This window comes from Staurois parvus, unplaced genomic scaffold (genome assembly GCF_062004578.1).
Source record: "Staurois parvus isolate SC_StPar_1 unplaced genomic scaffold, SC_StPar_1.0 ptg002753l, whole genome shotgun sequence".
Lineage (NCBI taxonomy): Eukaryota > Metazoa > Chordata > Amphibia > Anura > Ranidae > Staurois > Staurois parvus.
This window is the reverse complement of record NW_028320549.1, coordinates 3,749,839-3,774,104: the sequence shown is the minus strand read 5'-3', so window position 1 is coordinate 3,774,104 and position 24,266 is coordinate 3,749,839. Positions and strand designations below refer to the sequence as shown.

The 24,266-nt window shown below is 52.8% G+C and overlaps 1 protein-coding gene across 1 annotated transcript in view; it reads right to left on the bottom strand.

The window, feature by feature from the left end:
• The window catches only part of LOC149429325 (putative proline--tRNA ligase, mitochondrial), a 34,807-nt gene extending 24,483 nt beyond the window's left edge, over positions 1-10,324 (bottom strand). The window contains exon 1 of the mRNA XM_089666563.1: positions 10,219-10,324. The gene's annotated coding sequence lies outside the window, so the exon portion shown is untranslated. The remainder of the gene's footprint in view (positions 1-10,218) is intronic.
• Positions 10,325-24,266: the final 13,942 nt, after the last annotated feature.

Sequence of the window (24,266 nt, the reverse complement as noted above, 5' to 3'; positions counted from 1 at the left end):
CAGACCCAAAGAAGGGTCCCAATACCTGCAGCCTAAGACCCAAAGAAGGGTCCCAATTCCAGCACCCTCAGACCCCTAGCATGGTCCCAATGCCTACACCCCAAGACCCTACGTGGATCTCTATGGCTGCACCCTCAGACCCCACGTGGGTTTGAATGCCTTCAACCTCAGACCCCATGTAGGTCTCGAAGCCTGCACCCCCAGAACCCTAGAAGGGTCTCGAAGCCTGCACCCCAAGAACCCTAGAAGGGTCTCGAAGCCTGCACCCCAAGAACCCTAGAAGGGTCTCGAAGCAATCACCCTAAGACCACTAGAAGGGTGCCAATGCCAGTACCCTCAGACCGTACGTGGATCCCGATGCCTGCACCCTCAGACCCCTAGAAAGGCTCTGATGCCTGCACCCTCAGACCCCTAGAATGGTCTCGATGCCTGCACCATGAGACCCCACATGGGTCCTGATGCCTGCACCCTCACACCCAAAGAAGGGTCCCGATGCCACCATCCTCAGACCCCACATGGGTCCAGATGCCTGCACCAAAAGACCCAAAGAAGGGTCCCGATATCTGCACCCTCAGAACCAAAGAAAGGACCCGATGCCTGCATCCTCAGACCCAAAGAAGGGTCCCAATGCCTGCATATTCAGACCCAAAGAAGGGACTCGATGCCAACACCCTGAGACCCCAAAAAGGGTCCTGATGCCTGAACCATCAGACCCCACATGGGTCCAGATACCTGCACCATAAGACCCAAAGAAGGGTCCTGATATCTGCACCCTCAGAACCAAAGAAGGGTCTCGATGCCTGCACCCTCAGACCCCACGTGGGTCCCAATGCCTGCACCCCTAGAAAGGTCTCGATGCCTGCACCCTCAGACCACTAGAAAGGTACCAATGCCTGCACCTTCAGACCCCTAGAAGGGTCCCGATGCCTGCACCCTCAAACCCCTAGAAGGGTCCCGATGCCTGCACCCTCAAACCCCTAGAAGGGTCCTGATGCCTTCACCATCAGACCCCACATGGGTCCTGATGCCTACACCCTCAGACCCCAATGGGTCCAGATGCCTGCACCATAAGACCCAAAGAAGGGTCCCGATATATGCACCCTAAGAACCAAAAAAGGGTCGCGATGCCTGCATCCTCAGACCCAAAGAAGGGTCCCAATACCTGCACCCTCAGACCCCACGTGGGTCCCGATGCCTGCACCCTCAGACCCAAAGAAGGGTCCCAATGCCTGCACCCTCAGACCAAAAGAAGGCTCCCAATGCCTGCACCCTCAGACCAAAAGAAGGCTCCCAATGCCTGCACCCTCAGACGCAAAGATGGGTCCCAATGCCTGCACCCTCAGACCCAAAGAAGGGTACCGATGCCTGCACCCTAAGACCCAAAGAAGGGTCCAAATACCTGCACTCTAAGACCAAAAGAAGGGTCCCGATTCCTGCACCCTAAGACCCCTAGCAGGGTCCCGATGCTTACACCCCCAGATTCCATGTGCATCTCGATGCCTGCACCCTCAGACCCCTAGAGGGGTCCCAATGCCTGCACCCTCAGACCCAAAGAAGGGTCCCGATGCCTGCACCCTCAGACCCAAAGAAGGCTCCCGATGCCTGCACCCTCAGACGCAAAGATGGGTCCCAATACCTGCACCCTCAGACCTAAATGAGGGTCAAAATACCTGCACCCTAAGAAAAAAAGAAGGGTCTTGATGCCTGCACCCTCAGACCCCAAGAAGGATCCCGAAGCCTGCACCCTCAGATCCCAAAAAGGGTCGTGATGCCTGCACCCTCAGACCCAAAGAAGGGTCCCGATGCCAGCATTCTCAGACCCCACATGGGTCAAGATGCCTGCACCATAAGACCCAAAGAAGGGTCCCGATATATGTACCCTAAGAACCAAAAAAGGGACCTGATGCCTGCATAATCAGACCCAAAGAAGGGTCCCAATGCCTGCATCCTCAGACCCAATGTGCATCCCGATGCCTTCACCCCCAGAACCCTAGAAGAGTCCCGATGCCTGCACCCTTAGACTCATCATGGGTCCCGATGCTTCAACCTCAGACCCCTAGAAGGGTCCCAATGCCTGCACCCTAAGACCTCTAGCAGGATCCCAATTCCTACACCCCCAAACCCCACGTGGGTACCGATGCCTGCACCCACAGACCCCTAGCAGGGTCCTAATGCCTACATCCCAAGACCCAACGTGGGTACCGATGCCTGCACCCTCAGACCCCTAGAAGGGTACCAATGCCTGCACCCTCAGACCCCTAGCAGGGTCCTAATGCCTACATCTCAAGACCCAACGTGGGTACCGATGCCTGCACCCTCAGACCCCTAGAAGGGTCCCGATGCCTGCACCCTCAGACCCCTAGAAGGAACCTGAATCATGCACCCTCAGACTCCACGTGTGTCCCGATGCCTGCATCCTCAGACCACTAGAAGGGTCTCGATGCCTGCACCCTCAGACCCAAAGAACGGTCCCGATGCCTGCACCCTCAGACCCAAAGAAGGGTCTGGATGCCTGCACTCTCAGAGCCAAAGAAGGGTCCCGATACCTGCACCCTAAGACCCAAGGAAGGGTACCGATGCTTGCATCCTCAGACTCCTAGAAGGGACCCAATGCCTGCAACCACAGACTCATAGAAGGGTCACAATGCCTGCACCTTCAGACGCCATGTGGGTCATAATGCGTGCACCCACAGACCCCTAGAAGGGTCCTGATGCCTGCACCCCCAGAACTTAAAAATGGTCCCTATACATGCACCCTAAGACCACTAAAAGGGTACCGATGCCTGCACCCTATGACTCTTCGTGGGTCCTAATGCATGCACCCTCGGACCCCTAGAAGGGTCCCGATGACTGCACCCTCAGACCCAAAGAAGGGTAACGATGCTTGCACCCTCAGACCCAAAGAAGGGTCCTAATACCTGCAGCCTCAGACCCAAAGAAGGGTCCCAATTCCTGCACCCTCAGACCCCTAGCATGTTCCCGATGTCTACACCCCCAGACCCCACGTGGATCTCTATGGCTGCACCCTCAGACCCCACGTGGGTCCCAATGCCTTCACCCTCAGACCCCATGTGGGTCTCGAAGCCTGCACCCCCAGAACCCTAGAAGGGTCCTGATGCCTGCACCCTCAGACAACTAGAAGGGTCCCGATGCCTGCACCCTCAGACCCCTAGTAGGGTCTCGATGCCTACACCCCAAGACCCCACGTGGGTTCCGATGCCTGCACCCTCAGACCCCTAGAAAAGTCCCAATGCCTGCACCCTCAGATTCCTAGAGGGGTCCAAATGCTAGCACCCTCAGTCCGTACGTGGATCCCGATGCCTGCACCCTCAGACCCCTAAAAGGGTCCTGATGCCTGCACCCTCAGACCCCTAAAAGGGTCCCGATGCCTGCACCCTCAGACCCCTAAAAGGGTCCCGATGCCTGCACCCTCAGACCCCTAAAAGGGTCCCGATGCCTGCACCCTCTGAACCCAAAGAAGGGTCCCGATGGCTGCACCCTAAGACCCAAAGAAGGGTCCCGATGGCTGCACCCTAAGACCCAAAGAAGGGTCCCGATGGCTGCACCCTAAGACCCAAAGAAGGGTCCCGATGGCTGCACCCTAAGACCCAAAGAAGGGTCCCGATGGCTGCACCCTAAGACCCAAAGAAGGGTCCCGATGGCTGCACCCTAAGACCCAAAGAAGGGTCCCGATGGCTGCACCCTAAGACCCAAAGAAGGGTCCCGATGGCTGCACCCTAAGACCCAAAGAAGGGTCCCGATGGCTGCACCCTAAGACCCAAAGAAGGGTCCCGATGGCTGCACCCTAAGACCCAAAGAAGGGTTCCGATGCCTACACCCTCAGACCGCTGGAAAGGTCCCGATGCCTACACCCTCAGACCGCTGGAAAGGTCCCGATGCCTACACCCTCAGACCGCTGGAAAGGTCCCGATGCCTACACCCTCAGACCCAAATAAGGGTCCCGATGCCTACACCCTCAGACCCAAATAAGGGTCCCGATGCCTACACCCTCAGACCCAAATAAGGGTACCGATGCTTGCACCCTCAGACCCAAAGAAGGGTCCCAATACCTGCAGCCCAAGACCCAAAGAAGGGTCCCAATTCCTGTACCCTCAGACCCCTAGCGGTCCCGATGCCTACACCCCCAGACCCCATGTGGATCTCTATGGCTGCACCCTCAGACCCCACGTGGGTTCCAATGCCTTCAACCTCAGACCCTATGTGGGTCTCGAAGCCTGCACCCCCAGAACCCTAGAAGGGTCTCGAAGACTGCACCCTCAGACCACTAGAAAGACCCCGATGTCTGCACCCTCAGACTCCTCTTGGGTTCCGATGCCTACACCCTCAGACCCCTAGTAGGGTCCCGATGCCTACACCCCCAGACCCTACGTGGGTTCCGATGCCTGCACCCTCAGACCCCTAGAAGAGTCCCAATGCCTGCACCCTCAGATTTCTAGAAGGGTCCCAAAGCCAGCACTCTCAGACCGTACGTGGATCCCAATGCCTGCACCCTCAGACCCTTAGAAGGGTTCTGATGCCTGCACCCTCAGACCCCTAGAAGGGTCACGATGCCTGCACCCTCAGACCCCTAGAAGGGTCTCGATGCCTGCACCATCAGACCACACGTGGGTTCTGATTCCTGCACCCTCAGACCCAATGTGGGTCCTGATTCCTGCACCTTCAGACCCCACATGGGTCAAGATGCCTGCACCATAAGACCCAAAGAAGGGTCCCGAGATCTGCACCCTCAGAACCAAAGAAGGGTCTCGATGCCTGCACCCTCAGACCCCTAGAAGGGTCCCAAAGCCTGCACCCTCAGACCCCTAGAACGGTCCTGATGCCTGCACCCTCAGACCCCCATGGGTCCAGATGCTTGCACCATAAGACCCACAGAAGGGTCCAGATATATAGAACCCTAAGAACCAAATAAGGGTCACAATGCCTGCATCCTCAGACCCAAAGAAGGGTCCCAATACCTGCACCCTCAGACCCCACGTGGGTCCAGATGCCTGCACTCGTAGACCCAAAGAAGGGTCCCGATGCCTGCACCCTAAAACCCAAAGAAGGGTCCCGATCCTGCACCCTCAGACCCCAAGCAGGGTCCCGATGCCTACTCCCCCATACTCCATGTGGATATCGATGCCTGCACCCTCAGACCCCTAGAAGGGTCCAGATTCCTGCACCCTCAGACCCAAAGAAAGGTCCCGATGCCTGCACCCTCAAACCCAAAGAAGGGTCCCGATGCCTGCACCCTCAGACGCAAAGATGGGTCCCAATGCCTGCACCCTAAGACCCAAATGAGGTCAAAATACCTGCACCCTAAGAACCAAAGAAGTGTCTTGATGCCTGCACCCTCAGACCCCAAGAAGGATCCCGAAGCCTGCACCCTCAGATCCCAAAAATGGTCCTGATGCCTGCACCCTCACACCCAAAGAAGGGTCCCGATGCCAGCATCCTCAGACCCAACATGGGTCCAGATGCCTGCACCATAAGACCCAAAGAAGGGTCCCGATATATGCACCCTAAGAACCAAAGAAGGGACCTGATGCCTGAATAATCAGACCCAAAGAAGGGGCCCGATGCCTGCACCCCCAGAACCCTAGAAGAGTCCAGATGCCTGCACCCTTAGAATCCTCATGGGTACCGATACCTGCACCCTCAGAACCCTAGAAGGGTCCCAATGCCTGCACCCTAAGACCCCTAGCAGGGTCCTAATGCCTAGATCCCCAGACCCAACGTGGGAACCGATGCCTGCACCCTATGACCCCTAGAAGGGTCCCAATGCCTGCACCCTAGGACCCCTAGAAGGGTCCCGTAGCCTGCACCCTCAGACCCAAAGCAGGGTCTCGATGCCTGCACCCTCAGACCCAAAGAAGGGTCCCGATGCCTGCACCCTCAGACCCAAAGAAGGGTACCGATGTCTGCACCCTCAGACTCCTAGATGGGTCCCGATGTCTGCACCCTCAGACCCCACGTGGGTCCCAATGCCTGCACGCTAAGACCCAAGGAAGGGTACCGATGCCTGCACCCTCAGACCCCTAGATGGGTCCCGATGCCTGCACCCTCAGACTCCACGTGGGTCCCAATGCCTGCACACCCAGAACCCTAGAAAGGTCTCGATGCCTGCACCCTCAGACCACTAGAAGGATCCCGATGCCTGCACCCTCAGACCACTAGAAGGGTACCAATGCCTGCACCCTCAGACCACTAGAAGGGTACCAATGCCTGCACCCTCAGACCACTAGAAGGGTACCAATGCCTGCACCCTCACACTCCTATAAGGGTCTCAATGCCTGCACTCTCAAACCCCTAGAAGGGTCCTGATGCCTGCACCATCAGACCAGACATGGGTCCAGATGCCTGCACCATAAGACCCAAAGAAGGGTCCCGATATATGCACCCTAAGAACCAAAGAAGGGTCCCAATACCTGCACCCTCAGACCCAATGTGGGTCCTGATGCCTGCGCCCTCAGACCCAAAGAAGGGTCCCGATGCCTGCGCCCTCAGACCCAAAGAAGGGTCCCGATGCCTGCACCCTCAGACCCAATGTGGGTCCCGATGCCTGCAATCCCAGAACCCTAGAAAAGTACCGATGCAAGCACCCTCAGACCCCTAGAAGGGTCCCGACGCCTGCAACCTCAGACCCCACGTGGGTACCGATTCCTGCACCCTCAGAGCCATGGAAAGGTCCCGATCCCTCACCCTAAGACCCAAAGAAGGTTCCCGATGCCTGCATCATCAGACCCAAATGAGGGTCCAAATACCTGCACCCTCAGACCCAAAGAAGGGTTCCGAAGCCTGCACCCTCAATCCCAAATGAGGGTTCAAAATACCTGCACCCTCAGATCCCAAAAAGGGTCCTGATGCCTGCACCATCAGACCCCACATGGGACCTGATGCCTGGACCACATGACCCAAAGAAGGGTCCCGATGCCAGCATCCTCAGACCCCACATGGGTCCAGATGCCTGCACCAAAAGACCAAAAGAAGGGTCCCGATATCTGCACCCTCAGAACCAAAGAAGGGACCCGATGCCTGCATCCTCAGACCCAATGTGGGTCCCGATGCCTGCATCCTCAGACCCAATGTGGGTCCCGATGCCTGCATCCTCAGACCCAATGTGGGTCCCGATGCCTGCATCCTCAGACCCAATGTGGGTCCCGATGCCTGCATCCTCAGACCCAATGTGGGTCCCGATGCCTGCATCCTCAGACCCAATGTGGGTCCCGATGCCTGCATCCTCAGACCCAATGTGGGTCCCGATGCCTGCATCCTCAGACCCAATGTGGGTCCCGATGCCTGCATCCTCAGACCCAATGTGGGTCCCGATGCCTGCATCCTCAGACCCAATGTGGGTCCCGATGCCTGCATCCTCAGACCCAATGTGGGTCCCGATGCCTGCATCCTCAGACCCAATGTGGGTCCCGATGCCTGCATCCTCAGACCCAATGTGGGTCCCGATGCCTGCATCCTCAGACCCAATGTGGGTCCCGATGCCTGCATCCTCAGACCCAATGTGGGTCCCGATGCCTGCATCCTCAGACCCAATGTGGGTCCCGATGCCTGCATCCTCAGACCCAATGTGGGTCCCGATGCCTGCATCCTCAGACCCAATGTGGGTCCCGATGCCTGCATCCTCAGACCCAATGTGGGTCCCGATGCCTGCATCCTCAGACCCAATGTGGGTCCCGATGCCTGCATCCTCAGACCCAATGTGGGTCCCGATGCCTGCACCCCCAGAATTCTAGAACAGTCCCGATGTCTGCACTCTCAGACCCAAAGAAAGGTCCCAATGCCTGCATCCTCAGACCCCACGTGGGTCCCAATGCTTGCACCCTCAGACCCCTAGAAGAGTCACGATGCCTGCACCCTAGGACCCCTAGAAAGGTCCCGTAGCCTGCACCCTCAGACCCAAAGAAGGGTGCCGAAGCCTGCACCCTCAGACCCAAAGAAGGGTCCCGATGCCTACACGCTAAGACCCAAGGAAAGGTACCAAAGCCTGCACCATCAGACCCCTAGAAGGTTCCCGATGCCTGCACCCTCAGACCCCACGTGGGTCCCAATGCCTGCACCCTAAGACCCCATGTGGGTCCCGATGTCTGCACACCCAGAACCCTAGAAAGGTCTCAATGCCTGCACCCTCAGACCATTAGAAGGGTACCAATGCCTGCACCCTCAGACCACTAGAAGGGTACCAATGCTTGCACTTTCAGACGCCTAGAAGGGTCCCGATGCCTGCACCCTCAGATCCCTAGAAGGGTCCTGATGCCTGCACCCTCAGACCCCACATGGGACCCGATACCTGCACCCACAGACCCAAAGGAGGGTCTCGAAGCCTGCACCCCCAGAACCCTAGAAGGGTCTCGAAGCCTGCACCCTCAGAAAACTAGAAGGGTCCTGATGCCTGCACCCTCAGACTCCTCTTGGGTCCCGATGCCTACACCCTCAGACCCCTAGTAGGGTCCCGATGCCTACACCCCCAGACCCTACCTAAGATCCGATGCCTGCACCCTAAGACCCCTAGAAGAGTCCCAATGCCTGCACCCTCAGAGTTCTAGAAGGGTCCCAATGCCAGCACCCTCAGACCGTACGTGGATCCCGATGCCTGCACCCTCAGACCCCTAGAAGGGTTCTGATGCCTGCACCCTCAGACCCCTAGAAGGGTCTCGATGCCTGCACCCTCAGACCCAAAGAAGGATCCCGAAGCCTGCACCCTCAGATCCCACATGGGTCCTGATGCCTGCACCCTCAGACCCAAAGAAGGGTCCCGATGCCAGCATCCTCAGACCCCACATGGGTCCAGATGCCTGCACCATAAGACCCAAAGAAGGGTCCCGATATATGCACCCTAAGAGCCAAAGAAGGGACCCGATGCCTGCAAAATCAGACCCAAAGAAGGGTCCCAATACCTGCATCCTCAGACCCAATGTTGGTCCCGATGCCTGTACCCCCAGAACCCTAGAAGGGTCCCGATGCCTGCACCCTCAGACCCCTAGAAGGGTCCCAATGCCTGCACTCTAAGACACAAAGAAGGGTCCCGATGCCTGCCCTCTCAGACCCAAAGAAGGGTCCCAATGCCTACACCTTCAGACTCAAAGAAGGGTCCCGGATGCCTGCACCCTCAGACCAAAAGAAGGGTCCCGAGAGAGCTCTGTGCGATGCCTGCACGCTCAGGCCCCGAGAGGGGTCTGTGCGATGACGGCACCCACTGGCCCCGAGAGGGGTCTGTGCGATGCCTGCACTCTCAGGCCCCGAGTGGGGTCTGTGCGACGCCCGCACGCTCAGGCCCCAAGAGGGGTCTGTGCGATGACGGCACCCACTGGCCCAGAGAGGGGTCTGTGCAATGCCTGCCCCCTCAGGCCCCAAGAGGGGTCTGTGCGATGCCTGCACGCTCATGCCTTGGGTAGAGAACGCACACACCATCCTACCCGCGCTGCCATTCACTGGGTCCCGGCTGGCACTTGGTGATCACCGCTAAAGGTGAGAGGGGAGAGAGATCTGTGTGTAAACAACATAGATCTTTCTCCTGTCAGCATGGACATGAAGCATGTTCCCCTAGTGAAACAGCACAGTGCAGGAGCAACAGGATACAACTGATTGGCCCAGATGTTAGCCCCTTCCTGCCCAGTGTCATTATCACAATGTCAGCGCTTTTTATTACCACCGATCACAGTGTTGGTATCTCTGGGTTTGCCAGTGGCCATTAGTTCCCACCCAGCGTCAGAATGCCCACCGCAGTTCCGCTAGAAGTTGCTGATCGCTGCAATTACTAGTATAAAAAAAAAATAATAATTCCAGTATCTGTACTGCCATTTGCTATAACTTTCATGTAAACCAATACATTTACACCTAGTGGGATTTTATAGCAAAACACATGCAGCAGAATATTTTTTGGCCTAAATGTATGAAATTTGACTTTTTACATTTTTTTTATTGAATGTATTTTATAGCAAAAAGTCAAAAAAAAAATTTCCCCAAAATTGACGGTCTTCTTTGTTTATAGCACTGATTACAGGGAAATGCAATTGCTGGCGTAGCGGCAAGATGAGTCCCAATGAAGATGTGTCTCCGAGCGAGCGTCGGCTATTGATCTGCGGCATCAGCTTCAGCGGTGCGTGTACTCAGCAGTGCAGCCTAAAAGGGGTTAACTGTGGCAGTTCTGTGCTATGGATGGCGATCGGCTACTTCTGCAGAAAACAGTGACATGGGGATACTCACCTCTGCCACTGCAAACAGGTGCCTGAGCGCCGCCATGGTGGAAACCGAGGTGACCGGGAAGTAGAAAGGAGGGCAGCCTATCACATCCGTTTATGGAGCTGAAAGCCACGCCCCCTAAAATGTTCAATGGGAGGACATAGGGATGCCGCCCTAAGGCTTTGCCGCACCGCGCCCATGCACTGCTGCCACGCCCCCGTTTTCTGATTGGTAGTCCCCGCCCATCTAATTTACATAAATGTCGCAGAGGATTGTGGGTATGCCGGTGTATGATCCGGGGGTGAAGGCTGAGCGGTTGTGTGTTATGTATGAGTATGGTATTCGGTGTAGGAGGTATACATCTACACATACATCAGAGCAGACATGTCTAGGAATAAAGGGAATGAGATTGATGGGCTCTCAGCTCTCCGTGAGCTGAACCTCACAGATTGTGGAGCACTATATAAAGAGTCGGAACACTATAGAATTAAGGTGAGGAGAGAGTCTCTACTAGGTTCCGTACATATGTCATTCCCACTTGCAGATGTGGGGGGTCATTCTGTCTACTCTGTCTGCTGAGGGGTCTTGAGCAAAAAGCCAATCACCACACGTATAAAATTGAGGAGTGCGGCTAGCCAGGTTCGTCCTCCCAGTCTGATCCTGCCCATTGGGTGGTGTGGCATATGTCAGCATAAGGAACCTGGTAGAGAGGGGCCTAGGATGTCTCTCCTCACCATATGTTTTATGTTGCCACGGTATGTGAGCGTGCTAAACGACCCAATTCAGAGTACTCTCCCTCATTATACTCCGCCACAGCCCGTGGTGGCGCCACACGACCCAATTCAGACCACTCTCCCCTCCCCCACCCTCATTATACTCCGCCACGGCCCGCGGGGGCGCTACACGACCCAATTAAGACCACTTGGGGGGGGAGGCAGAGGCATGGGGAGTGCATTGACATTGGGGGGACAGTGACATGGGGAGGACAGTGGCATTGGTGGGAGCGATGACATGGAGAGGACAATGACATGTGGGGGGGGGGGTCAGTGACATGGGGGGCCATAACATGGGGGTGGGGCAGTGACATGGGTGGGCATGACATGTGGATGACAGTGACATGTGGGGGGGGGGCAGTAACGTGAGGGGGGAATGACATGGGGTGGACAGTGACATGTGGGGGGAGGAGAGGGGGGCGTGACATGAGGAGGAAAGTGATATGGGGAGGACAGTGACACGAGAGTGGGAAGTGACATGGGGAGGACAGTGACATGTGCGGGGGGTCAGTGACATAGGGGGGCCGTGACATGGGGAGGCCACTGATGTGGGGGGGTTCAATGACATAGGGGGGCATAACATGTGGGGGTGCAGTGACATGTGGGGATATGACAGGTCACTGCCCCCCAATGTCACTGTCCTCCCCATGTCACTGCCCCCCAAATGTTACTGTCCTCCCCATGTGAGGCCTCCCATGTCACTGCCCCCTTTATGTCACTGTACTCTCCATGTCAGTGCCCCCACTCATGTCACTGTCCTCCCCATGTCACTGCTCCCCCCTCACGTTACTGTCCTCCCCATGTCACTGTCCTCCCTATGTCAGTGCCCCCCATGTCACTGTCCTCCCCATGTCATGTCCCCCCTCCAATGTCACTGCCCCCCCACATGTCACTGTCCTCCCCATGTCATGCCCCCCCCCATGTCACTGTCCTCCCCATGTCAGTGCCCCCCCATGTCATGGCCAACCCCAATGCCACTGTTCTCCCCATATCACTGCCCCCCCCCCAATGTCACTGTCCTCCCCCAGTCATGGCCCACCCCAATGCTACTGTCCTCCCCATATCACTGTCCCCCCAATGTCACTGTCCTCCCCATGTCATTGCCCCCCCATGTCACTGTCCTCCACAATATCACTGTCCTCCCCATGTCACTACTCCCCAAATGTCACTGTCCTCCCCATGTCACTGCGCCCCCAATGTCACTGACCTCCCCCATGTCAGTGCCCCCCCATGTCACTGTCCTCCATTTCACGGCCCACCCCAATGCCACTGTCCTCCCCATGTCACTGCCCCCCAATGTCACTGACCTCCCCCAGTCATGGCCCACCCCAATGCCACTGTCCTCCCCATATCACTGTCCCCCCAATGTCACTGTCCTCCCCATGTCACTGCCCCCTCCCCATGTCACTGTCCTCCACAATATCACTGTCCTCCCCATGTCACTACTCCCCAAATGTTACTGTCCTCCCCATGTGAGGCCCCCAAAGTCACTGCCCCCCTTCATGTCACTGTCCTCTCCATGTCATGGCCCCCACCAATGCCCCACTGTCCCCCCAATGTCACTGTCTTCCCCATGTTACTGCCCCCCCCAATGTCACTGTCCTCCCCATGTCACTGCCCCCTTCATGTCACTGTCCTCTCCATGTCACGCCCCCCATCCTCCCCCCACATGTCACTGTCCTCCCCTTGTCTTTTTTCCCCTCTCATATCACTTGCACCCCACATGTCACTGCCCTCCGCATGTCATGCTCCCCCCATGTCACTGCCCCACCCCCATGTTATGGCCCCGCCATGTCACTTACCCCCCAAGTCACTGTCCTCTCCATGTCATGGCCCCCACCAATGCCACTGTCCTCCCCATGTCACTGCCCCCCCAATTTCAATGTACTCCCCATGCCACTGCCCCCCATGTCACTTACCCCCCCAAATGTCACTGTCCTCCCCATGTCACTGACCTCCCCCCCCACATGTCACTGTCCTCCCCATGTCACTGACCCCACCAAATGTCACTGTCCTCCCCATGTCAGTTTCCTCCCCATGTCATGCCCCCCCCCTGTCCTCGCCCCACATGTCACTGTCCTCCCCATGTCACTGTCCTCCCCATGTCAGTGCCCCCCATGTCACTGTCCTCCCCATGTCATGCCCCCCCATGTCACTGTCCTCCCCATGTCACTGCCCCCCAATGTCACTGACCTCCCCCAGTCATGGCCCACCCCAATGCCACTGTCCTCCCCATATCACTGTCCCCCCAATGTCACTGTCCTCCCCATGTCACTGCCCCCTCCCCATGTCACTATCCTCCACAATATCACTGTCCTCCCCATGTCACTACTCCTCAAATGTCACCGTCCTCCCCATGTGAGGCCCCCAAAGTCACTGCCCCCCTTCATGTCACTGTCCTCTCCATGTCATGGCCCCCACCAATGCCCCACTGTCCCCCCCAATGTCACTGTCCTCCCCATGTCACTGCCTCTCAAATGTCACTGTCCTCCCCATGTGAGGCCCCCCATGTTACTGCCCCCTTCATGTCACTGTCCTCTCCATGTCAGTGTCCCCCTCATGTCACTGACCTCCCCCATTTCACTGCCCCCCCCAATGTCACTGTCCTCCCCATGTCACTGCCTCTCAAATGTCACTGTCCTCCCCATGTGAGGCCCCCCATGTCACTGCCCCCTTCATGTCACTGTCCTCTCCATGTCAGCGCCCCCCTCATGTCACTGACCTCCCCCATGTCACTGCCCCCCCCCCCAATGTCACTGTCCTCCCCATATCAGTGCCCCCCCTCATGTCACTGTCCTCCCCATGTCAGCCCCCCCAGGTCAATGTCCCCCATGTCACTGTCTCCCCATGTCACTGACCCCCCACATGTCACTGTCCTCCCCATGTCACGGCCCCCCCATGTCACTGACCCCCCCCACATGTCACTGTCTTCCCCATGTCACTTCCCCCTCTCGTGTCACTCTCCTCCCATGTCACTGACCCCACCACATGTCACTGTCCTCCCCATGTCATGCCCCCCTGTCCTCCCCCCACATGTCACTGTCCTTCCCATGTCACGCCCCCCATCCTCCCCCCACATGTCACTGTCCTCCCCTTGTCATTCCCCCCCTCATGTCACTGCCCCCCCACATGTCACTGCCCTCCGCATGTCATGCTCCCCCCTTGTCACTGCCCCACCCCCATGTCACTGACCCCCACAAGTCACTGTCCTCTCCATGCCATGGCCCCCACCAATGCCACTGTCCTCCCCATGTCACTGCCCCCCCAATTTCAATGTACTCCCCCATGCCACTGCCTCCCCATGTCACTTACCCCCCCCAAATGTCACTGTCCTCCCCATGTCACTGTCCTCCCCATGTCACTGACCCCCCCACATGTCACTGTCCTCCCCATGTCACTGACCCCACCACATCACTGTCCTCCCCATGTCACTGACCCCACCATGTGGCACTGTCCTCCCCATGTCACTGACCCCACCAAATGTCACTGTCCTCCCCATGTCACTTTCCTTCCCATGTCACGCCCCCCCTGTCCTCCCCCCACATGTCACTGTCCTCCCCATGTCACGCCCCCCCTGTCCTCCCCCCACGTCACTGTCCTCCCCATGTCACGCCCCCCCGTCCTCCCCCCACATGTCACTGTCCTCCCCATGTCATTCACCCCCCCATGTCACTGGCCCCCCACATGTCACTGTCCTCCGCATGTCATGCCCCCCCATGTCACGGCCCCCCCACACATGTTATGGCCCCCACATGTCACTGATCCCCCCACATGTCACCCCCCCATGTCACTGTCCTCCCCACATGTGACTTTACTTCCCATGTCACAATCCCCCTCCCCTATGTAACTGTCCTCTCTCCGATCCTTGATGCTCCCCAATACGCAGCTTAGAACCATGCGGGAGCATCGTCGGCTCCTAGTGATCCGAGGGATCAGACTCAGCGGTGCGTGTAAGTGTAATCCAGCCTAAAAGGGGTTAACTGTGGCAGCTCCGTGCTACAGACCGCGATCGGCTTCTTATGCCTAAAACCGGGACATGCGCAGTCGCTTCATGGGAGACAGATCTTCATGGGAGACAGATCTTGCCGCTACAGGTTCTCGGCTGCACTTTCCTCACACTGTCAGAGCATGAGGAAAGTACTGCCGAGAACTGGCAGTTGTCAGAGCAGGGATCGGCAACGATCATCAGGGCAGTGATGATCAGTGCCCTGATGATCAGTGCCCAGCAGTGCCAACCACTAGTTTTGCCTAGCAGTGCCACCTACCTGTGCCCAGCAGAGCCACCTACCTGTGCCTATCAGTGCAGCCTCGCAGTGCCATCAGTCTGTGCTGCCAGTCAGTGCCCAGCAATTGCACCAGTCAATGCCCAGCAGTGCTGCCAGTCAGTGCCAACTATCCGTACCCATGTCTCATGCCAGAGACAAAGGCTGCGCTCTCGAGAGCGTGGCCCGTGTCAAGGGGGCGTGCCTTATCGCCCCGGCAACGCGGTGCGTGTATGCTCGATCCCCCCTCGGGACAGGGTGCTGTGCGGGGTCTGTGCTGAGGCCAGACCCCACAGCCAAGACCCTGTTGAGCACCTGCAAGCCTGTGTTGATCCCCTGCGCTCGGGAGAAGTGCTGTGTGGGGTCTGCGCTGAGGCCAGACCCCACAGCCAGGACTCCCGCTGCTGTCCCTGGCAAGCTGGCCGCTGTGAGGGCCCCTGTCTACTAATCGCTGCAGGCCCTGGAAAGCTGGCCACTGCGAGGGTCCCTGTCTACTGATCGCTGCTGTCCCTGGAAAGCTGGCCGCTGCGAGGGTCCCTGTCTACTGATCGGTGCTGTCCCTGGAAAGTTGGCCGCTTTGAGGGCCCCTTCCTGCTAATCGCTGCTGTTCCTGGAAAGCTGGTCGTTGTGAGGGCCCCTGTAAGGGATCCGGGTATGACCAGAGATGTGTGGACTGACACAGGGAACAGCAGGCTTCAGGAATGATGTAATAATAATATAATTTTTTAAGAGCTGCACAAATATACAAAAACGCACAGTGCAAACAAAAACCAAACCTTCAACTAATATCAATATGTTCAAGAACACAGGCGTAGTCAGGGCTGGAGAGGTGGAGTGGTCAGGCAGGCCGGGTCAGGAACAATCGGGCAGATATGGCACAGAGGGGCAGGCAAACAGACAGTCAAAAAGGAGAGCTAGGTCATCAACAGGCGGGCAGCGTGGTACAGAATCAGTAGGAAAAGCCAAAGTCAGGAGCAGAGCAGAGTACAGTTGTGGTCAGAATCGAGCAGGAGAGTCAAGCAGGTAGAAGACAGGATACAGGTTCAGGGCTCATGGGAAAACACCAAGGCACTGATTGCAGGCCTGGTACTGCTTAAATACACCTCTTGCAATCAGCCTCAGGTGATGGCTTGATTGCAGGAGTGAGATCCTGGCTGCTGAAAAGCACCTGCTGGTGAGAACTGATACTGCAGCCCACACGGCAGGTGAGCCCATCAGCACCACCAGCAGTGAGTCTTTTCCTGAGAGAGGTTGTGCTGGTGAGCTCCAGGAAGGCCCGAGAAGCCTGGGGCTAAAGTGCTCTGCTCAAGACCAGGGAGGATGGCGGATCCTGGGCTTGGGCCCAGCGTTGATATGCCCCTGGAGTTCCGCAGAGTCCCCGTGAGCCTGATGTTGTCCCTAGAAAGCTGTGTTGGAGCTGTGCTGAGGTCAGACCCCACAGCCAAGGTCCCGCTGAATCCCCGTGAGCCTGATGTTGTCCCTAGAAAGCTGTGTTGGAGCTGTGCTGAGGTCAGACCCCACAGCCAAGGTCCCGCTGAGTCCCCGTGAGCCTTATGTTGTCCCCAGAAAGCTGTGTGGGAGCTCTGCTGAGGCCAGACCCCATAGCCAAGGTTCTGCTGAGCCCCTGTGAGCCTGATGTTGTCCCTAGAAAGCTGTGTGGGAGCTGTGCTGACCCCACAGCCAAGGTCCTGCTGAGTCCCCGGGAGCCGGATGTTGTCCCTAGAAAGCTGTGTGGGAGCTGTGCTGAGGCCAGACCCCATAGCCAACATCCCGCTGAGTCCCCGTGAGCCTGATGTTGTCCCTAGAAAGCTATGTGGAAGCTATGCTGAGGTCAGACCCCTAGCCAAAGTCCCGCTGAGTCCCCATGAGCCAGATGTTGTCCCTAGAGAGCTGTGTGGGAGCTGTGCTGAAAGTCCCGCTGAGTCCCCGTGAGCCCGCTTACCGTGAGTGTCCCTACAAGCCGTATGTTGTGGAGTGCCATGAACTGTTCTGATTGAGTGCCTTTCATAGTTCAATAAAGCTTTGTGTGTTTACCATCTTCTTTGTGCATTCTGTCCTGCCTACGCTTCTGTTCCATGTACACTATGTCTTTTACAGACAGTTGAGTTTACAGTCGCTTTTTTAAATGCAGCAAACTTGCGTTCAGGAGTAGATTTTATTAGCGTTTCAAACGCTTGTAAACGTGGCTAACTGCATTTAAAAGCATTTTTTGACAGGTCCATATCCAGGGCACAATGCACTAAGCGGTATCCTACCGCATCTGAGTATGCGGTAGGAGACCGCATAGCATTTTTTTTCAAAACAAATTTGAATCCACTAAAAAGGACTACTAAAATACCGCAGGAGTTATTTTATCAAGTCATGCGGTATTTTAGTAGTGAAAAGCATGCATCACGTTTCAGCTGTTAGCGGGATTCCCACTGACAGCTGAATGTAAGAAAGAATTGCCGGCAATTAAAAAATAATTAAAAAAACCGGCGTGGGGTCCCCCGTCCTGTGCACACCAAGTCCTTCGGGTCTGGTATGAATTTTAAGGGGAAGTCCCACGCAAAAAAAAAAAATGGTGTGGGTTCCCCCCCAAAATCCATACCAGACCCTTATCCGAGCATGCAGCCCGGCAGGTCAGGAAAGGGTGAGGGGGCGAGTGAATGCGAGTGCCTCCCCTCCCAACCCATACCAGGCCACATTCCCTCAACATGGGGGGTGTTTTGTTGATGGGGACAAGGGCCTCTTCTCCACAACCCTGGCCGGTGGTTGTGGGGGTCTGCGGGCAGGGGGCTTATCGGAATATGGAAGCACCCTTTAGCCCCCAGATCCTGCCCCCCACGTGAATGACGTTGGATCTACTTCGGGGAACATTCTTTTATTAAAGGGCTTGTCAAAGAATGACTCCTTTTTTCCCACACATCAGCTTTTTTTTTGTGAATGGGTAGCGGTACCATGTACCCCATACTCATTCATGTGGGGGGGGGGGGGGCGGGATCTGGGGACCTCCTTGCTAAAGGGGACTTCCAGATTCTGATAAGTCCCCCACCCGCAGACCCCCACAACCACCGGCCAGGGTTGTGGGGAAGAGGCCCTTGTTCCCATCAACATGTTGAGGGCATGTGGCCTGGTATGGTTCGGCCCCTCTCCTGACCTGCCGGGTTGCATGCTCGGATAATGGTCTGGTCTGGTATGGATTTTGGGGGGAGACGCACGCCATTTTTTTTGTTTTCATTTTGGCTTTGGGCTTCCCCTCAAGATCCATACCAGACTTGAAGGGCTTGGTATGGACTGGAGGGGGGACCCAACGCTGTTTTTTTAATTATTTTTTAATTGCCGGCAATTCTTTCTTTTTACATTCAGTTGCAAGTGGGAATCCCGCTGACAGCTGAAACATTAATGCATGCTTTTCACTACTAAAATACCACATGACTTGATAAAATAACTCCTGCAGTATTTTAATAGCCTTCTTTAGTGAATTTACTATTTTTCAGTGCATTCTGGGCATTTGGGTACGTCTCCTGAGGTTATCTTTTAAAAAGCTTCTAAATGCAAACGTGCATAAATGCAGCTAAATGCGTTATGCAAATGCAGCAAAACTGATGTTTTTTAACCTACGTTTTCCAGCAGTCAGTTTCCATCATTCAAAAGAGTTTTGCAAACGCCCCATGTACATGACCCCTTAGCTTCAGGGACACCGGGGTAGCTGTGCCCCTCCACTTTTGGCTTGTGCTGTTACCATGAAGACAGAAAGGATGCTGTACTGGAGCTCAGAGAAGAAGAGCCCAACATCCCATATATCCAGTCTAGAATACCGTCGCAGCCATCTGCCTGAGCCTCTCATTCACATTAGGATCCATTCACACTTCATCATGTTAACCACTTGCCCTCCAGAGGATTTAACCCCTTTAATGACCAGGCCTCTTTTTTCTATTCGGCGCTGCACTAATTCAACTGATAACTGCGTGGTCATGCCATGCTGCAGCCCAACAAAATTTACATCCTTTTTTTTTTACACAAATAGAGCTTTCTTTCGGTGGTATTTGATCACCTTGGTGCTATCCTGGCATTTCAGGGCCTCCGAAACTGTGATAGGTAGTCAGGAAGTGTACTGAGGAAATAAAGCCCTTTGAAAACCTGAAGGTGCTTATTGGATTTTGGGGTCCTGTACTTGGCTAGACTGTCAAGATGTTTCTCACATGTGGTACTCCAATACTCGGGAGAAGTAGCAGAATGTATTTTGGGGGTGATTCCACATTTATTCATGGCATGTGTGAGCAGTAAATCATTTGAATGACAATTTTGTGTAAAAAAAAAATAAAACTTTTATTTTGTCATTTTCCAAAAACTTGTGGTAAAAAAATAAATTCATCTATTGAGTCAACATGCCTCTCAGCAAATAGATTGAGGTGTCTACTTTCCAAAAAGGCCACACATCACTCACTCTTCTAACCACCTGAAGATGAAGCCTTTTCTGACACTTTTTGTTCACATGAAATAATCTGAATTTTTGCTAGGAAATTAATCAAAACCCCCAAACATTATATATTTTTTTAAAGCAGACACCCTAGGGAATAAAATGGTGGGTGCTGCAATTTTTATACTAGAAATTCTGAAGGACCCTCTGCACACTGGTATATACCCTTTCAAGCAATCTATGCAATAAATAGGGATATTTAGTTCACACATATTGCAATACATGCTGGTTACACAGCTTTAGCACCTGATGGATAAATACATGCACTAGCTGTTGGGATTTGAGCACAGGGATCTCTTGTTTGCTGCAATTTTTTATGTCACATAGTACTCTCGCAGCAATTTTTCAAAAGCAAATTTTTTAAAAATACACTTTTTTTTACTTTTAATGCACAAAAACACAATATATTGGCCAATTATTTGGTAAAATATAAAAGATGATGGTATGCCAAGTAAATAGATACCAAACATGACATTATTTAAAACTGTACATGTGCCGCGCAATGGCAACAAACTGCATACGTTTTTAATATCCATAGGCAACATTTTAAAAGCCTTTACAAGCTACCATTTTAGATTTACAGAGGAGGTCTAGTGTTAGAATTACTGCCCTTGATCTGACGTTCACGGCGAAACCTCACATGCATGGTGTCTACATACTGGCACAGGGTCAATGCTCGTGCACACAGGTGTGCGCGCGTGGGAGGGCAAGGGTGCTTTTCCCTAATAAATCCAAAACTTATAAGTATAGCCTGTTGCCCTCTCACAGGTCTTCTACATCTTGACCCCATTACTGGCACGCTTGCTGGGGAGAAATTGTTGGAATGCACGGCGGCCAGAAAAATTAATCAGGGACTCATCAACGCAGATGTTTTGCTGGGTAGTATAGACATCTGCAAATTTTTGGTTAAGGTGATTTACGAAGGGCATAATTTTGTGGAGCCGGTCAAATTCAGGGTCACCTCGAGGATGACAGAGTGTATTGTCATTGAAATGCATAAAACACATTATATTCTCATATCTATGTATGGCTATGGCAGCAGAGAACACGGGCATATGATGAATCGGGTCTGTGGACCAATACAACCACAATTAATTTTTTTATTAATGCCCATGTTGAGGGTTAGGCCCAAAAAAAATGTAAATTCGGAAACCGTAATGGGTCATCAAAATTTACCGGCAAGTGCCAGCAGAGATCAGGCCTGATTCTGCGAACACTGCTGTTTTGTGTGCAATGTATCAAGAGACAGTGACCTACTGACATTGCACTTGCTGGGGGAGAAGGGGGGTAAGAGTAGAGGCTAAACGCAGGTGCTGCAAGGTGCCGCGGCTGATCCCGCTAACGCTGCATTCTTGGGGACACAATACTAATGTGAACGCTGGTATAGTGCTGATCTGATCAAAGATATTGATCCGTTCAGACACTATACTAGCAATGGAGGTTTATTGTGTATGAGCGTGTTCCTGGCAATCAAGGGGTTAAATGTGATTACTGGTGTACTGAGGGGCAATCTGACGCTATCTGGGAGGGGTGTGAAAACCATGGCAGTGAGAATCACATATATATATGTAATTTATTTCTGCTATAGGGTGGTCAGTAAGTGGTTACAGAAGTGGATTGTGTTATGGCACTGCGTTACTTTAACTAACAATTGTGCAATCATGCAATGCTGCACCAAAATAAAATTTACGTCCTTTTTTCCCCACAAATTGAGCTTTCTTTTGGTGGTATTTGATTGCCTGTGCGTTTTTTTATTGTTTGCGCTATAAAAAAATAGGCTGACAATTTTGAGAAAAAAAACTATATTTTGGATTTTTGCTCTAAAACATGTCCAGTAAAAAAATGTAAAAATCAAATTTCATCATAAATTTAGACCAAAATGAATTCTGCGACATGTCTTTGCTAAAAAAAAAAATCCCAATACGTGTAAATTAATTGGTTTACGTGAAAGTTATAGCGTTTACAAATGACGGTATATATACTGGAATTTTTTTTTTTATACTAATAATAACAATCAGCGACTTATGGCGGCGATCAGCGACTTATGGTGGGACTGCGGCGAACATTCTGACACTGGGGGGGAACTGACTTGCGGTCACTGACATCCCCAGTGACACCAATACAGTGATCAGTGCAAAAAAAAAAAACACAGACACTGTACTAATGGCACTGGGGAAGAAGGGGTTAACTTTTGGAGGCAATCAATGGGTTAACTGTGTGAGGGTAGGGCTTTACTAGGGGGTGGGGTGTGTGTCCTTCACATAACACACTGATCCAGAAAAGTGTGCTGGAAACTGACAGGGAGGAGAACTGCAGTGTAAGCACTGCAGCCTTCCTCCCTGTCAGTGTTTGCCGGTAATCGCCAGGCTCTGGCGGGTAATCAACAGATGGGACCCACTGACTGACACCCACAGCCGCGATTGGCGGCGCGGGTAGGGCGGTCACGCGCTTCCTACCCGAAATGCAAAATCATGTATATATGATAAATGAAATGAGGAGGAACAGCGAAAATCGGACACTGCCATTGCCCCGCTAACAGTGCGAAAATCGGCCAATTATTCTTTCGGACGAAAAATCGGCTGATAAACGAACCGTCTATAGCCTGCATAAGGCTACTATGCACAGCTGTGCCAGATTTTACACTCTCCAATTTAATCAATCCCATGGTGTTCCTGTGCATAAAACAATTCCTGCCCTAGAGCGGCTGCGCTCACTCCTCCACTGTATTTATGGAAGGAGTCATGGTTGCCACCCACGCTGGACTTCAATTACTACTGCTTTTGTTCATCTCCATTACATAGAGCATGGGAGTGCGATTTGAATTGCCCGACACCCGGGACATGTAGTTCTGAGCGCCAGGTATGTGGATTTTTTTTGTTTGTTTGTTTAGCCCTGCAGCGGGCAAGCAGGTTTCTTTTTTTTGGGCCCTGCATGTCTTAATAAAGAGAACCTGTCATGAAAAATAATCACAGAGGGAACTTTGTCCCCTATGTGATGCAGAAAAAAAAGTTAAAGTGGATACATTTTTTTTGGATTGTAAACAAATGAAAGTTACATCCAAGCACATAACCCCCTCCTCCCTGAAAGTTTTGAGGCCCCCCCAACATATACAGTTTGCACATATGGACATAAACGCACACGTCGGACACCTACGAATGAAAACATCACTTGTGACACACGTTACACATCGCCGGGCACGCCGGATTGAGAGCAATAATTCTAGCACTAGACCTCCTCTGTAACACTAAACTGATGACCTATAAGGGGCTTTAAAAGTGTCACCTATAAAAAATATAGGGTACTAATGTTTGTCGTCATTTCTCAAGCACATGCAAATTTAAGGTTTGCCATGTTGGGTATCTATTTACTTGGTGCAACCTCATCTTTTATATTCTACCAAAAAAATGGGTAATACCGTATATTGCCTTTTTGTCCACTAATACTAACTTAAGTGTGTTTTTTACTAAAATTTTGCATTTCCTAGACCTCTGTGGTAATAACGTGTGGCATAAAAAAATTGGAACTACCAATATTTTATTCTCTAAGGCATCTGCTTTCAGAAAATATATAATGTTTTGTGTAATCTTCAGGCCTAAAATGATTTTTTAAATGAGTGCACAAAACACAAAAACGGCTCTTACAGCAAAAGGGATAAAAGATAAGCTGATAGCAGCCTGTAGTACTCTACAAACGGCTCTTGAAACGGCATTACAGCAGGCAATAGCATTCATTGAGTGGGCCTGTGCTTTGCCTTGCAATATGTTACGGATGGTGTCTGTTTTGAGCTTGTACAGGACTCTGCTGCTGAGATGATACTGCCATCTTGTGTTTAATCAGTGCATCACCGGATCTTCATCATACCTGGTGCAAAATACACCTCCGGAACATGTATTTCATATGTTTTAATTGATGAATAAAAGTTTAAAAGGAGTTCTTTTTAATGAGGAATACAGCTGATGCAAAGACGCTCATCAGGAGGGAGCATACTTTGGAGTCTTCATTCAGCAAGCTGATCTTCTGAGTCCATATGGGACCAAAAGTGCTTTTAGACCGTAACATTGTATAATGTGAGGTCACACTGCGTGAGGTGAGCAGATATATGGTGGAGGATGTCTTTGCATGGGAATTGATGACAGATGCACATATTTTTTGTTATCCAAAGGAGGGTACACTGAACGAACACTTTATTGATTGAACTTGATTTTTGGCTTTTATTTGATTCATACTAAATATATTCTGTATTTTTATATTTTATTTTTGTGTGGTTATATATTTATTTTTTATTTCAATAATATTTTTTCTACTACTAGTTTTTCTTCTAATAATTCTTTATTATTTTTGCACTTTGTTTTTTTGGTAATATAATGGTTTGTACCATTGGTTTGTGTAGAGCAGCATTTTTTCACGTCACTTCATGATTCCTAAAAGTACCTCAGATTTACAATGCCTTGAAATAGTATTCATACCCCTTGAAATTTTCCACATTTTGTCATGTTACAACCAAAAACGTAAATGTATTTTATTGAGATTTTATGTGATAGTGGAAGGAAAATGATAAATGATAAGTGTGGCGTG